We start from the raw sequence: 15,607 nt of genomic DNA, 5'->3' as shown, positions 1-15,607 counted from the left end.
TTTTATATAATCTTGGCCAAAATCTTTCTTACTCACTTTTTTTTCCAGAGAATCTTGGATGTAAATCTCTCCCTAAGAAATCTGTGATTCCTACTTTGCTTTGAAAGCTATTGAGACATTAATTTTGAAGAATTAGGGATTTTTAGGAAAGTTAAGATAATAAGTTGCTGAATTAGCCGAAGCAGATAGGTAAGCTTTGTTGGCAGTTAACAGAAGCCGGATCTTATATAAGCTACCCCCGATTTAGTAACTGATTGCTTGTCAAATTTATGTTTGTGTAGCTGTGCTTGTAACGAAAACCAAAATGTAGCAAATAGGACAAAGGATTGCTGCAGATTTCCTGCTTAAAGGACCTGTGGCTGTGCCCCTCCACGCGGGGCAGGAGCGGGCCACCGGCTGGCTCAGATCTGCACAGCGGCCAAAGCGTTTTCGGTCAGGGTTGCAAGCCGGCAACATTTACCTGTAGGTCTCGGCTTCCCACAGGCGGCTGGCCTTAATTGCGCCGTGACTGCGGCGGTGGACGAAAGGTGACTCTCTGCTAGGCAGGTTTAATGATGGTTTTATTACAGTCCGAGCGGCAGGAGCTCCGCTAAACTCCCAACTGCCCAGCCAGAGAGCTTCTTTGAATTTCCCTCCCCGAACTTATAAACGGGGGAGGATTCAGGGGTGGCAATGACAGGTTAGCGAATCAGGGAATTCGGGGGGATAACAGGGCGTGTCCACTTCTAAACCTTGGACCGCTCACCAAAGGGGAAAAGGGGATTTCCCAGGCACTAGCCTATCACTCGATGCCTCTCCTGGGAAATTCCCGAGTCCCAGAAGGGGTCCCGAGGTGACAGACAGGATGCCCCAGAGCAGGGGGGAGAGGGGATTGACAAGGATAGGTGGGGAGGTGGGATGGTTGACATGAAACACCTTGCTATACAGCAAACTCAAAGGGGATGGACTGTTACAGAACTGGGGGCACAGTGGAATGAACCATGACATAAAACTTCTTATAAAACTTGATAAAACAATTCTTGCACCGCCACAAGGAAACTTATAGGAAACTATAAGTTCTACCAAGGATTCATTTGTCGTGTATGAACTGAGAAGGTAGAAAGGTCAGAACGAGGAAGACTCATCTTACTTCCTCATTTTGGGTGACCCCTCCACAGATTAGACCCCTGACTCATTTTAAGAAACAAACTATGCATGCTTAATAGCCTTTTTGCCAATTAGCATACAAAACAGAGAATAGGAGGTGACAAGGGTATGAATATGCATTTGTATTTTGGTTATTCAACACTTCTGTAAATAAAAAGCTTTGTAATTACCTGTGAATTTTGCAGTGCATATTAAGGAGCTATCCCATGTGCTGCCTGGCTGTAATAAACGTACACTTTCTAACTTTAAACTGTTAGAGAATTTTTGTCCATCACATTTGGGTATAGATACTTGATCAATACCCATATTTCTTTAATAAGTCACTATAAATAGCTCTATACATTTCCAGATTAAACTTGTCATCTGTTGCCAAAATGGAAGCACGTGGTACAAATCAACTAGCAATTACTGTGTAGAACTTCTGGTGTACTTCAAATGGTTACTCTTCATATGTTTTACTCTTTTATCTGTATTTTCAATCCGTAAATATTTGTCTTTGTCCTTTTGTCTTGAAATTGAGTCTGTTTTGAACTCACACTTTTCATTTTGTATTTAACAACTCACTATATTAACATTGTTAGTATTTTTAACCTACTTCACATAGATAAATTACACATTCTTCACTTATTCACTTGTTTGAGTTCTCAGTGTAGAGATATATTAAAGTTTGTTGAAGAAAAATCTGAATGAGAGACAATGGGTCTCTATACAACAACTGTACTGAAATGGAGAAAAGAAACCAAACTGGAAATACATTATTTTTCTATGTTTTTATTTTTGCTAACTACTTAGTGACAAGTTATAGTTCATGTACCTCTTTTTATGACTCTAATTCTTAAAAAAGTTAGAATTTAGCCTATTGAAACTGCCAGAAGCTGCTATCATGAACAGGGATGTGTATTAATGACATGATTGTGTAGCAGCCCAGATATTTTATTTTGATTAAGTATCACACTGCCTATAAAATGCAATTGTTGTCCTGTTGAAATTAATGATTTTCTCATTAACCTCTAATTGTGCAGGCTATTATACTTCTTGTTTTCATGTGGTCTCCATACAGATTAATGGTTCCTTACAGATTCTGCTTCAGATGAAATAAACAACTGTGAATTTCAGCAACCTTAGATTCTCATAGAAATTTTCATCAGGTTTAACTGTGTTGGTTTCAAGATACTTAATCCTAAATTGAATTTTTTTTTTTTTAAATAAATATCTTAACTGTAGGAGGATGTAAAATTTATAGTAAATATAAACAAAAGTCTAAAGACTCATGAGAGAGACTAAAGATTAGTTCAGCTAAGGGTTACTTGTGATTAAAGATTTTGATATTTCTTCCTGTATCCTTTATGCTTGTGTGCTTCTATGTGTGTGTGTCTGTGTGTCTGTGTGTGTTAGGATCTCAATAATTTTTAGTTGCAGTACAACGAAGAATCTTGACAACAGTTAACAGAGCACAAATAGCAAGATTAATAGATCTATACTCACACAAGAAATTCAATTCCTGAAAGCCACAGCCTTGTAGTGTAAGACAATTTAAAATAACAAATGAATAGGCAATATTTGGAAAAAAACTGCAGATAGGATAGCGAAGGACATATGATTGTTCTGAGGAGCAACAATGTGCAGCTTCAAAACTTTTTTCCATTTTACCACCTTCAATCACTTCCAAGGGACTACTTTCTGCATTCAATTGCCCCAGACCTCTGTAGGATAACAATATGATTTCCCTCAGTGTGTCGCTATTGTTCTGAGCATGGATGCCCTGAAGGGAAGGAACACATCAGACTCTGAGGAGAACCCAGGAAAGGGAGTGGCTGATATATCAGCAAGAGGCCTATTATATGCTGACTCTGACCTTCAGGCAGAAACCTATTCCAGTATTGTGCATTTGTTTAACCTTCCTCAGACATTCAAAAGAGCAGTCATTTTTATCTGATCAGAAACACAACATACTTTGTTTCAAAGGTATCCTGCCTCCTCTGCCTGCAATATATCTTTCCATTCTTGAGTATGGAAGTCAAGGAAACAACTAAATATCAAGGACAAAAGATACAAATCAGAACAGTTTCAGATAAGAGGTAAGCTGTTACAAAGACAGATGTAAAGTAATTTCTATATTTAGGGGAATTTGTAAACAAAAGAGTTATCCTGGAAGATTTAACCGCATAGAGTTGCTAAATTCTAGGGCTTGCTAGAGCATTCTCTACTAAATTTGAAGGTACACTTTAAGAAATCAATCATATACATATGGACACATGCAGAGGCGGACAGACACACAGAGACATGCCTTTTTCACTGTAGTATGCATGCTTTATGTCAAGAACGTAAAACAAAAAGGATCTTTTAATGGACATTTTAGGACTGAGTTAGCTGTGGTCTTGATGCAGCTCAGAGTCAAAGGCAGAGGCATTCTTTTGTCTGTTTTGAGTAAACGTTATCTTTATGAATTACATATTTGGTACTGTGTGGGCAAACAATTTTTCAGTTAGTCTCCCCTTTTTGGGAAGCCATGCCCAATCACAAAGACATATCATGTTAGATAATGAAATACATGTAACTTACACTCTGTGATACCGGTGCAACTTTGCTTTGTTCACCATGCCAGGGGAAAAAAATCGAGCTGATAAAATCCAAAAGACATCTACTTTTAGCTGTGTGAGTAACCTGTTAACAGGATACAGTGAGATACTGTTAACGGGAAAAGGACTAGAGATCAGTGTTTATTAAGTAATTCTTCTTTAGTACTTGGGGTATGAGTGTTACCCAGTTCCCAGCATGCTCCTTGGGAACATGATGAAAATAATTTGGATAGGCTAAAAATAAGATATTTCCAGAAGTTACTCTTCCTAAAGTCGTGTTTAATATAATTAAGCAAGTAGAATTCCTATATTCCTAACATGTGTCTGGTGAAAAGAAGCATCAACAGCTTGTTTTAATTATCCATATTACTATACTGTTTTTAATATCTGTTTATAGATCATAGATATGGTACAGCCAAAAGACAAAACATCTCAAAACATCCTGGGATGATCTGCAGTGCATTCCTTTCATTTCAGTATATTCCATGATTCTATTATTCTGTATTAGCTGGGTAGCAATGTGCCTTCATATTTTGATCAAAACTATGAGTTTTGACCAAAATTATTCTCCTCAGGAGTAAATACTGACATTAACATTGTTTAGTATTTTATTCTATGCTCTGGATCTCTTGGGAAAGAATGTACCCTTAGCATGTTTGTGAGTGACACCTAATTGCTGAATTGCTGCCTTACAGAGGGATGTTAACATGAAGAATGAATTGATCCATTAGGAATTGCTTTGGGAGTTCAGAGAAGTCCTGTGCTTGAAGGAGAATGACCCCGTGAAATTGTCCAGGCTGGGCAACATAACTGCAGAGACAGAACCTGGGTGTTGGGTGAGCAACAAATTGAACATGGATCAACAGTGTGTTTCCTTTTCATGGTGAATCCTAACAGCAAACAAAGTATTGCTAGCAGGTTGAGGGAAGCTATTAGTCCCCTGTATGGCTCTTCATCAAGAATGGTTCACATTTGAAGCAGAAATATCACCAAATGGAGCCAACTGTCAAAGTGACATCAAGATGTCTGGGAAGTGGAACAGAAGGCGTACAAAGTTCAGTTGAGGAATATGGTTTCTTCAGTGGAGGAAGAAATGTATTAGAGAGTCCAATAATCTTCAGGTATCTATTGATGGGAGGTTAAAAATTGGATGTTGACAGATTATTCTTGAAAGCACACAACAAGCTGAGTAGTGCTGCTGGCACATCCTAAAGGATGGGATGCTGTCCAGAGGGACTTAGATTAAAGTGGATACATGGTCTCATATGGTTTAACAAGACCAAGTACAGGGTCCTGCACCCAGACTGGGGCAATCCCCCCTACAGGCTGCAAGATGAACAGGTTTTAAGGAGATGAACAGATGAACAGTCTGAGAAAGTCTTGGGGTGCTGGTGAATGAGAGACTGGAGATGACCAGCAATGTGCACTTGCAGCACAGAAAGCCAGCTGTGTCCTCGGCTGCATCCAAGGCACTGTGGCTGGCAGGGCAAGGGAAGTGATTCTGTCCTCCTGCTCTGCTCTGGTGACAGCCCACCTGCAGTGCTGCATCTGGCTCTGGTGTCCTTAACACAGGAAAGACACCAGCCTGTTGGAGCGAGTCCAGAGGAGGCCACCAAGCTGATCAAAAGGATGGAGCACTTACCTATAAAGAAATGCAGAGAATTGAGTTTGTTCAGTCTGGAAAACAGAAGTCTTCGGGTGGCTTAATTGCAGCCTTCCAGTATTGGAAGGGAACTTGCAGGAAAGATGAGGCAAGCCTATTTACAAGAGCATGTAGTGACAGGAAAAAGGGGAATGAGTTCAAATTAAAAGAATAGGTTTAGATGAGATACTAGGAAAAAAATCTTTACTGAATTGCGGCTGGTGGGGTGCTGGAACATGTTGTCCAGTGTAGTGGTGGATGCCCCATCCTTGGAGACGTTCAAGGCCAGGTTATATGTGGCTCAGATCAACCCAGTCTAGTTGAAGGTGTCCCTCCAGGAACAACCCCCTGAAGGGATTTGGAACAAGATGATCTTCAAGGTCCCATTCCAAACCAAAGCATTCTATGATTCAAACAAAAGACAGTGGTCACAACCTGTAATGGAGAAATTCTAACAGTGTATGAGGAAAAAACCTTTTCATAAGACTGTTTCAACACAAGGACTGGGATGCTGTGGAATCTTAATAGAGATTTTCCTAATTTGTCTGTATTTTTGAAACTAGATTTTCGTTGAGCAGGTTGTCATACTTATGACCCCAGAAGTTCCTTCCAACTGAATTTTTTGATGATGCTGTGATTTTTTCCTTAGATCTCTGATACATTTTAGGCTTAACAGAAGTCATCAAGTTTGCTACAAGATTCCTGAATAATTTTCATGGCTGGTGAAGCGTAAGAGATTCTCCTATGAGTGGTTATCTGCTCTAGACTAAGTTTTAAAACTGTGTCAAGAGCAGTGAATATATGAGACCTATTAGTGTCCACTATTACAATGTAGAAAAAAAATGGTGTCAAAATAATCAGTTAGTTGCTTGTATTTTTACAATGGAAATTAAAAACTAAAAACCAGGAGAAGACATTACTCTGATTGCATACACTACCTAAGACATTATGTGCGAAAGGTATGTGAGTTAAGGCACTAGAGGAATCATATGCCCAAACAGCATATCTAAAATTAGAACAAATTAATCCAAATCTTCATTTCCAGGTGGAAGATCATATGAAAAGAGAGTCATGAATGAAATAAAATAATTATTAGCATGTAAGCAGTGGATTCTCTTCAAAGAAACAGTTGCCAGTTAATTTCAAGTTGTGAACTCTTTTTTTATATCATGGAATGATTCATGAGGACATTAAGGGAAGATTCCATAGTTAGGGGAGGACATTGAGATTCTCAGATGATGTAAATCAGTCCTTTTTGTTTCTCTCAAGATACGCTTCTGTATTCCATCTGAAAATCTAGTGAACCAAATATACCGCTTCGCAGTTAGAAGGTAATGTATTTGTATTTATGTTTTCTATATTATAGTAAATGGAATTTAATTCTGCTGTTGAAACCAGCTCTAGAGGTCTGCAGCATTAGGTAGAGGAACTGGATTTTGTTTCCTATTGGTTTTATACCATTCTCCAAGTCTTTGCAAGTACAGCAACAACAAAAAATGGTAGCCTGAAACTATTCCACAACAAACTCTGATTTTGTCAGATCTTATCAGCTCAGACAAGTTAGTCCTGGTCTATAGCTGGGGTGACTGCAGCAGGGAAGAAATCAACTTAAGGGATGCTTATTTCGCATTTCAGCCTGGTACTGCTGCAGCAAATGTTTTCAATCTTTACTGCATATTTTCCAGCTGATTTTTTTCCTGATATGTCTGTGTCTGCCTTTCCTGAGTTCGAGAATACTGACTTCCAGCATCTCTGTGAATGAGAAGTCAGAAATATGGGATTCAAACTCTGCTTTTCTGATACATCTAGGGAATATGTTCATTTTATATGGTCTTATGGCTGCATACTATTCCCAGGGAAACAATTTTGCAAAATGCCTTTTTCTAGTCCTTTAGAAGGAACTTTTGGGCAACAGTGATGGACATGAAAATATAAAGAAGATTAAATGATGGATAATTTTATGTAGAGAAGAAGTGGACAAAGTAAAAAAGCAAAATATATGAAGAAATACATCAATATCTTGTTAATCTAAATTCTTGCTTAAAATTCATGAAGCAGGGAGTTAACTTTCTTTTGTGTATTCCTGCCTTCATTACACACATGGTTTGATGTGCAATGAAGGACCTAATATAATAGGGTGTGTGGGATTTGAAATGGAAAGAATGATACCTGGTTGATAATGTATGAGGGAAGAAAAGAAAAGAAAAAAGTCATAAATGAGAGAAAGAAAAATAAGAAAATAAAGTGATAAAAGAAGAAAACTAAAGATGAATTAAAGTGAATTAAAAGAAAGAAGAAAACACTTCAAAAAGAATGAAACAAGGCAACCCAGTCTTGTATCAAATGTAACCTTAAGACCCATAGCATATATGTAACCACTCACAAACTAACATCTAATCTCAAATATCTTAACCTCTAAGTAAATCCCATCTGAAGTGTTTAAAAAGATCAACAATATGAATATGTTTTCTGTAGCTGGTCTCTTCAAAGTTTATCTGCTTCCAAAGATTTCCCTTCTTTTGGTATTCCTTATGACTCCTGTTTCTTCCATAAAGGTAAAAAAGCCACCTAGTAGTTAGACCAAAGGTACATGTAGCACAGCTATTTCCTTTGGTAACACCCAGAGTCTGATAATTAAAGACCAGCATAAAACCTCTTGATTTGGAAATATGTATTGAAAACCAAAATAATATGTCACCATTATACAGAATAGAGGACTACTTGAGTTTTCTTCCTGTTATCATTCTCTCTTGAAGAGTGCTGAGGCACTCTTTTCTGGGGCATCTGAACCCTTCAGTGTATAGCTCAGAGGGAAAAGTCTGTTTCCTCAGCATCCCTCTAATAATTTCCATCATTTTGGGGCAGTTTGCTTCCTATGAAAAGGTGTGGACATGGAAGCAATTTTTTAAATAGGACTAGTTATTTTCAATAAGTCTGCAATTTTGTGTGGCCTTTACTATATGGAAGATTTTCAGAATTCATCTGTGTGAGGATGAAAATAATACACTACTTTCAGAACACACGTAAGTCAAAAGAATATGCCCAGTTTATGTTCCATTTACTAATTGAGCCTTGAATAAAATTCTTATTCAGATTCATTATAGCAAAGAATAAGAGTAAAGAAAAAGAGAGAGGGAGAGAAAGAATGAGAGAATTGCAGAATCACAGCTTATGCTCATATGGAAGGAACCCACCAGGATCATCAAGTTCAGCTCCTGGCCCTGCACAACACCATCCCGAAGAGTCACACCATGTGCCTGAGATCATTGCCCAAACCCTTGAGCTCTGTCAGGCTGATGCTGTGACCACTTCCCTGGGGAGCCTATTCCAGTGCCCAAAAAACCTCAGAGTGAAGAACCTTATCCTCATATCCAGCCTTAACCTCCCAGACACAAGCCATTCCCTTGGGTCCTGCCAGCGGTCACCACAGTGCAGAGATCAGTGCCTGCCCCTTCTCTTCCCCTTCATGAGGAAGATGTAAAAGCAATGAGGTTTCCCCTCAGCCTCCTGTACACTAGGTTGAAAAGACCAAGTGCCCTCAGCTTCCCCTCAAAGCCTTTCCCCATTCTCATGGTCCTCCTTTGGACACGAATAGCTTAATGTCTTTTTATATTGCAGTGCCTAAAACTGCACATGAGACTTGAGGTGAGGCCACCCCCATTGCAAAGCAGAATGGGACAATCCCCTTCCTTGTCCAGCTAGTGATGTCGTGCCTCATGCCTTCCAACACAATTGATGCTCCTGGCTGCCAGGGGATTCCTGACTCATGTTCAACTTGCATCAACCAGGACCTCCAGGTGCCTTTCTGCAGCACTGGCCTACAGCCTCTCATTCTCCAGTCTGTCCAGACATCCAGGGTTGCCCCATCCCAGGTGCAGATTCCATCACTTTCCTGTTGAAGGTGATTGTCCAGTCCTCTCAGTTGTCAAGGTCTCTGCAGGGTCTCCCTGACTTTGATGGAGTCAACAGCTCCTCCCAGTTTTGTATCAGCTGTGAATTTGCTTAGTATCCCTTCCAGTTCTGCATCCAAGACATTTTTGAAAATGTTGAAGAGCACAGGGACAAGGATGGAGCCCTGCAGACCCCCACTAATGACAGGTCACCATCTGTTGTCCCCACATTCACTCTGACCCTTTGTGCTCTGCCCATGAGCATGTTGCTCACCCATCACATGATGTTTTATCCAGCAGTGGCAAGACATTTTTTCCACAAGGATCCTGTGAGAGACAGTATTGAAAGCTTTATAGAAATCCAAAAAAAAAATTACATCAAAGAGCACTCTGTATAAATTTCTTCACATTGTGGGGGAATCAATAAAGTACAGAACATATATCACTTAGAAAAAGAGCATGTGCTTTCTGTATGCAAATTTTGGTTAAAAAAAATAAATAAGAGAAATCTAAGCAATTCATAGGAGTCTGCAAATCCCAGAAAAATAAATATAATCTATAGAAAAATTGAGATCTCTTTGCCTGGGTAGTTCAAGAAGAGTACTGTAAGGGCACTTCCAGTCCCACTATGTTATAAGTCAGGAAGCATAGTAATCTTTGACAGTGGTTCCCCAGAGAAGAGAGAACCATATTCTGCTCTTTATAAAGTAGCATACTTTATTTTTTTATCCTTCTTTTTTTTTATACAGTGCTGCTCCATTTTAGATATATTTGTTGATAGAGCTCATTGATTTCTCTTGAGATTTCTATCAAACAGCACCATGATAAGTTTATAAGGTGAAGCACGGGAGATACTGCAGTTATTATTTAATGACCTGGAAGACCTTTCCCAGGTTTAAAAAGCAATCCTAAACCATCAGGGCTCAGTCTGCATTGTGATGAATAAAAGCCTTTAGAAACATTGAAGGAGTTTCCTTGCAATTCATGTAAGTGTCAGTCATTAATGTCAGCATATCTAATTGAAGGGTGCTGCTAAATTCTCTGAGACTTTTTCATTGCTTTAAATATGTGGCACATATATATCAATTCTTAATATATATCAAATCACAATGTCTGCCAAGAAGAACTGACTTCCCTTTGTGAAAGAAAAACGTATCTTTATTCCTTTAAGAGTTTGTCTCTGTGATTGTCTTTAGTACAGCCATCATGAGAAATGAGAAAAAGGGCTATCTCTTTTACTGCGTGAAAATTTAAGCTCCTTTGGTTTATTGCAGCCACCTTCAAGTGTTACAATATTGATTATTTAAATATCTGTTGCTGCTCTGAGTATTTTCGTGCTGACTGACAGATTCCATTACTTTATCTGCTGAGGAATTCAGATTTGTTAAAGTTATGAAAAACAGCCCTGTGTACGAATCATCAATCTTCCTCCATTGTTAGCACTGAGATGTTATGGGGACAGCTGGCATTTCCTTGACACGTTGCACGACGTCCCCAAAATCTCTCATCTTTCTAGACTTGACAGAAAGAAAATTAATCGTGCAGACAGTGATTTGTCATTTTGAGGATTATCCAGGCAGCCCAGAAACATTGAAAGTACTAAATGTGCTGTTCGCCATCGTAATCGGCGCGCAGATTCCCCAGCGGCGTAAGGACCAGGGCGGCGTTTGGTGGGCTGCCCAGGGGGGTTAATCGGCCTCGGCCAGCGCGGGCGCTCGGGGATGAGCCCGTCCTGCCCGGGCGCGCCCAGCCGCCTTAAGGTGGCAGCAGAGCTCTTCGGCTGCCTCAGCGCGGGCCGGGCTTGGCGTCCTGGGGAGGGGGACGGGTTTGTACCCAGCTTCTGTAACACGGTGACAAGAACTTTTAAATCATAATTTTGTGTTTAATCTAACGGTACCCTTGTATTTTTTAGAAGGCAATAGCTACTGTTAAGGTCTGACCACCTCTTTAAAATCTGAAATACCTGAAGAGATAGAAAGAATGATATTGCAGAAATGAATTATAAATCACATCTTCACCCTGCATTTCCTCTCTGTAATGCCGTATTCGTTTGCTGTTTCTTTTTTAGATAGATACGTAATACTAGTCTTAACATATTGAACACTTGATTTTAAACTAAGATTGTGGAATTAAAGTCAAATTAATGTAGGAAGATTTATACCTGTCCATAGACGTTCATTGAAGAAAATCAGCCCTTCAAATTGGGAAAAAAAAAAAAAAAAAAAAAAAAAAAAAAAAAAAAAAAAAAAAAAAAAAATTAAAACCAGAGTGAGACAACTAACTTCATTTTCCACATTTCACTCAAAAGCTAGTGATGTGTTTGTCAGGTGTGCAGAGCCTAGATGCCTATCCAGCAGTAAATGTAAAATGTGTGGGGGTCTCTTACACTGAGGATTTGTGAAATTTTATGAAGCTTTTTCTAGTGCCTGCTGTTTTCTGTGTTATATTTTTTAGGGAGTGCAAGTTTGTGGTCCCTGTTCCTACCCCTCCTCCAATCCCAACAGGTTGTGGCACATAAGTGCTGTATGGCTGCATTTCTGTTTATTTCATGAAGCCATCTGTGAACAAACACAAATCTGATCGTAGACCCCATAGGAACAGAGAATTATTTCCTTCTTTAAATTGTTCAGTATGGCACAGTAAGTCCCAGTATATAATTCTAAGACAGGGACTGCATCTGTAATTTACCTCTGTAAAACTGGAAGCTTGCTGGGTGCCTGTCTGCCCTCTACCATTGAAAAACAGCCCGACATGTAAGTTTCTTCAAATCGGACTATTTAAGAACAGGGAGAAAAAAAAACCCAGATGTAAAACCTGGTGCTTGTTTCAATTTTGAGTGCTTTGGGATTGATGGAAGTACCTATTATCCTTTTTAAGTTATTCTCTTGTTAATTTCATCCATGACATTGATCTCATTTGTGTCAAGTCTGCATAATGAAATCAGACTATTAGTTTAATATTTCAGTCAGTAATTTGCATATTAGGGATTCAATTGGCCTTTCTTAGGTAATGAAACCAGGAGAGAGGCCTGAGCCTCAGCAGTGATGTAGAGCACCACATAGATGAAAAAACACCCCCACACTTATGTGAAAAAAAAAAAAATAACCAGGACAAATTTGTATGTGTGTGTCATTCAGCTGACATAGGCAAAAGAAAGTTAGGTGCTTAAACTGTAAATTATAGCTCTGATTTTCTATAGAACTGTAGACAGCCTGCATCCTGTAATCTGTGAATTTCTCATTGTTTTCCTCTCTTCCGTCATCCTAGCAGTTCAGTCTTTAAACGAATGTTATAGAAAACCGTGTGCTGCTCATTTCTTCCTTTGTATTCATCTCAAATGAATATCTGTTTGTGCAGCCAGTATGTGTACATTTTCCTGCAAATATAATGTAATTTTGATTTGAACAAACAGCTGTCTCAGCCCCTCTTTGACATTGAGAGCTAAATGCTTTCATTTCATCCTGCTTAGAAGTTATGAAGACAGAGACGTGGAGAAAAGGCGACAGCTAACATGGCTTATGCAAAACCTATGGTTGCATTGGCAGAATTGCTGCCCAGGATGGGATGGTGACACAAAGGATCACTATTCTGTTCTTCTGTTTGTCATCCGTTGTTACTCAAAGCAAACTACAGGGATGCTCAAAATATTCTCTTCTGGAGATGTTTAATTTTGTACAAGTTAATTAGAAGACTACTAAACATTAGTGAAGCTACAGGCTACTGTTGATATTCAGGCACTCATTTGAGAGATATCTAAGCTAGAAGCCTAGTGCTGGGCAGCTCATTTTTAGGCATCTATTCAAAGTGAATGACCAGGGATTTTTAGAAGGATTTGGAGAAGATAGAATTACAAAACTCAAGGTAGATGGCAAATGGTTTTGTGGATCTACCTTTTTCTTTTCTCACAAAAAAGCCCAAATAAAACATATCATGTCCAAAAAAAAAAAAAAAAAAAAAAAAAAGGAAATTAAGCTAGTGAAGGGGCTGGAGCACAAATCTAATGAGGAGCAGCTGAGGGAGCTGGGGTTGTTCAGCCTGGACAAAAGGAGACACAAGAGAGACCTTACCAAATTCTGCAACTCACTGAAAGGAGGTTGCAGCCAGGTGTATGTTCTCTTTCCAAATGAAAGGTTTAATTTTATTTCAGTTTCATAGTGTGATTTTATTTCTTTATCTACCTGTTTGTATTTTGTTTTTTATTAAGCCATATGAGACTACCCATATCAGTTATTTTTAGAAATGGTCTGCTTTTCTTGCACCCAAAATGTACCCAGGACTTTTAGAACAGGAGATATTCATTGACACCACAATACAAATCAGCAGTGCAAAATGGCCTTTGCAGAGCTGTGCTGATTTACCAGTTTTGCATGATATTGGTGTACAGTTGTCAATGATTTTTAATTTACAGTAACTATGCCAAGCTATCAACATGCACTACCATGCACCTGTAGGATGATTTGGGAAGGTGAAAATAATATTATAAATAAAAGTCATATTTTTGGATAAATTTCACAGTTTTAAAATTTTACTCTCAAAATAGTATATTAGGTATTTTGTGATGAGTGATTTTTAAATAGAATCTTTATTTCTTCCTATAAATGTTTAATAGCCTTAAATGAGTCTGGTTATCTCCTGAATTAGTCCCTGACTTTCTGAAATTCATAATGTTAAAATACATGCTGTAAAACCAACGCTTTATTTGTATGGATGAAATGATCACAAGCCACAGCTCAGCTTCCCAACCTGACAGCAGATATGAAGGATGCTAAAAATGTCTGCATGATAGTGTGAACCAAAGAATGCCACATCAAGCTTTTAGAAAAGCCTTCAATATTGGGAAATATATATGTGGTAGGCATTGAAATTACATTTATAGCTAATAAGACTACTATCGAATAATTCAGTTTGGAATTGAAAATTATTTTTCAAGAGATAGATTTGAATGAGTTAAAGAAAGAACACTCAGAAAAAATGCTAAAATGTGAATAAAATTGTGTGTACTTTCAGACATTCTGCTATTTTGGCATTGCAATGCTGCATCTAAATTACAAATGTGCTCAAGGGCAGGGTACAAGAGCAAAGACTGCATGTAATTTATGTGGGTTAAGGAATACACCTTATATACAGAACTAAGGATTTATTGTTAGATTAATTAAAGTGAAGGAGATATTATTAACTCAGTCACAATTAATTACAATAACAGCTTATAATGACAGGATTGAAACTAATAAAGACAAACACTTTAGTATCAACCCTCTTCCCCAGTGTTAGGCTTACCCCTGAAGTCTGCCCAGCATGCTAAGGTCAAAGACACAAGTCTTCCCCAGGAAGCAGATATGCAAGTACGGTAAGTTGTCAACATCCTGACTCATTTGGCAATAAACATCTTTTATTGATGAGGGATTTATTCCTTCTTGCTCTTCAGTGTATTTAAAATTCTGTTTATATGTTTAGTGACCGTCTACTTACTTCATCTTTATTTGCAGGTCCCCATTTTAATTTACTGTCAAGTTTTATTATATATGCAATGTTTTAAGTATACTGCATATTCATTCTTTACTTCTTTGTTTTTCCTCAAAACTTTTTTGTATTACCAGTTAATAAGCCTTCATGCCTTCAGTGACTAGCAACTGTACATTTGTGACACATTTTTGTGGCCCTGGGCTGACCAGTATCATGTTCTCAAGGTCTACATCATGATCTCTACCCACACTCTCAGCATCTCTGTTTCAAGCCCTTGATTTTCTTTGATAGCATTAAAACTGTGGCTTCCTGATAACAACTAATATTTTGTTACCACAAACTAATCTGAGAAACATCCTTTCTGGAGTCACACTGAATAGACTGGCCCACAAAAAAAATGATCTACTGATCCATTTCAGATATATATCCATCCCTAGATATTACAGGTACTGAAATTATACTGTAGTTACTGCATGTTATTAATATCTAATGGTTACATTGACATCACTGATATCAATATTTCTTTGCTCCAACATAGTGTTTATATGCTAACTGAAACTGCTATTCTAAAATCTAATATACTATTCTATATCTGCTACTCAGCTGTGATCTAATATCAGCAGTTCCAAGTGTATCCTCAGGTACATCGCTGTTGTCCTTCCAGTTACCCATACATTCACCCATAAAATTCCTGTACAAATCATTAATCTTTATATATACATGTGTGTTAGTGTGTTCTTCCAAAGAATTTGTGCTTGAAATATAAAAGAAAAATTAAAGGTAATATATATATTTTTAATAAGATTCCAAAAGCTCTACTCACTTCCCAGATTTGTGGAGTAAAATCATAACCAGTGAACCAGGAGGCATGGAGAGATGTGTCACTG

The sequence above is a fragment of the Hirundo rustica genome, chromosome 4, assembly GCF_015227805.2.
Source record: "Hirundo rustica isolate bHirRus1 chromosome 4, bHirRus1.pri.v3, whole genome shotgun sequence".
NCBI classification, from domain to species: Eukaryota; Metazoa; Chordata; class Aves; order Passeriformes; family Hirundinidae; genus Hirundo; species Hirundo rustica.
The sequence above is the reverse complement of the archived record's forward strand: the minus strand, read 5'-3'. Positions refer to the sequence as shown.